We start from the raw sequence: 1,835 nt of genomic DNA on the forward strand, positions 1-1,835 counted from the left end.
ACGCTGCAGGGAGACCCCCACAGCCCGCCGCTGGTGACCTTCCAGAGTTCGTCCGCCTGGTGAGTGCTTGCGATCGGGTCCCAGGCCGCCCTGGGTCACTTGCCTTTGGCCAGCGAGCTTGGGAAATGCCAGATGGTTGTTGCCGCCGGGTTTGCCTTGTCAATTACCTGATTATCTGCCAAGAGAGAGTGGAGGTTGTCCACGGCGGCCAGGTGTGCCCAGCGGGAGAGTCCATGTGAGAGGTGGAGACGGAGTTTAGAAGCATCACTTGCAGGTTTATTGCACTGAGAGCTGGTGTGAGAGTCATTGCCGCTGAGCGCTAAATGGCGTGGTGAGCTTCCTGGCTGCCAAGGCAAAAGGGGAAATGGGGTGGCTTTCCAACGTTTCACCCTCTGGCCGAAGGAAGCAGATCGGTCTGTGATGGGCCAGGGGCGGTTTTCTCGGAATGAAGTTGGACTGTGAGCCTATCGGGGGCTCCGTGGTGCGCACGCTGAGTCACAGAGAGGCGTCAGAGGCAGCCGAGCAGGCGGCTGTGCAGGAGGGAAGGGAGCCAGTGGGAGGGGGTCCCAGGGACCGGCCTTGTGGGGCGGCTGCCCCTGCAGCACCTGTTCATCCCGCTGAGCAGTGTGTCCCCATCCATCACCCACACTGAGACTCTCGTGTCTGTGCAGCCCAGCAGGTGGAGGTGGGGAGTGAGCGCGCCGGGTCCGGGCAGTTCAGGGTTGGGAGGAGGGTGGAGGGCGGTGCCTTGTGGAGCAGGGAGCCACCGCGCCGCTGGCCGGAGCCAGGCTGCGTGCAGGTGTGGGGTGAGGGGTTCAGGGGTGGGGTGAGGGGTTCCGACGCTCTGTGGGGACTGAGCTGCAGCCGTGGGCTCAGTATCCCAGGACATCACCATGCTGAACCTCGGGTACAAGACTGAGGTGCAGCCCTGGCCGGCGTGGCTCGGGGGGCGGTGGGGGGGCCGTCGTCCCAGGCACTGGAGGTTGCTGGTCTCATTCCCGGTCGGGGCGCGTCCAGGGTTGCGGGCTTGATCCCCGGCTGGGAGCATGCAGGAGGCAACTGATCAGTGTTTCTCTCCTCTCTCTTTCTAAAACATCAATAAGAACGTGAAAAACATTGAGGCGCAGAAACGTACAGCACGTGGCCACTGCCAAGTCCATACGTTTTCCAAGCAACCCGACCCGGGTTCAAGGCCCAGCTCTGCCGTTTCCCAGCCCGAAACTTCAGGCAGGTCACTTACCTCCCAACTTCCCCACCCCTCTGCCCCGGGCTTGTTCTCAGGGTTAAGCGCCCGGCACATAGTAGGTACTCAGTTCACCGTGGCTGCGTCCTCACAGGAGATGCCACCGAGCTAGTAGTGACCATTTAAGTGGTTAACCAGTAGCGACCTTTCAATAAGGAGTGACTTAAATAATTAATAAGGTGCAGCTTAAATCAGCTTGTGCTTATTGATCCAATAATGGCCCATCGATCACGCAGGAGACAAAGACCCGGCCTTGCTCAGCCACGTCTGACAAATGTCCGCGGAGCAGGGCCCCTGGGTGGGGGTCCCCTGCCAGCTCCCGGGGACGCGGAGATGGTGGCGGGAAGACGCACAGCCCACCCAAAGCTGCAGACAACGAGAGGCCTGCTGGCCTGGCCCTGGGGCGGGGGGCGGCGGTTCTGAAACATGGGCCTTAGGCAGCAACACGCTGGGCTGTTGGTCATTGAGAGCGAGTGTGTCACAGCCTGACAGTCAGGCCGGGAAAGGCCAAGGTGTGTGTGCGAGGCCAGGACGCTCACGAGGCACCGCGACGGGCTGCTGTCCCGCTGTGTCCCTTCAGGAGCCTCCAGAG

The sequence above is a fragment of the Myotis davidii genome, unplaced genomic scaffold (assembly GCF_000327345.1).
Source record: "Myotis davidii unplaced genomic scaffold, ASM32734v1 scaffold428, whole genome shotgun sequence".
Classification (NCBI taxonomy): Eukaryota; Metazoa; Chordata; class Mammalia; order Chiroptera; family Vespertilionidae; genus Myotis; species Myotis davidii.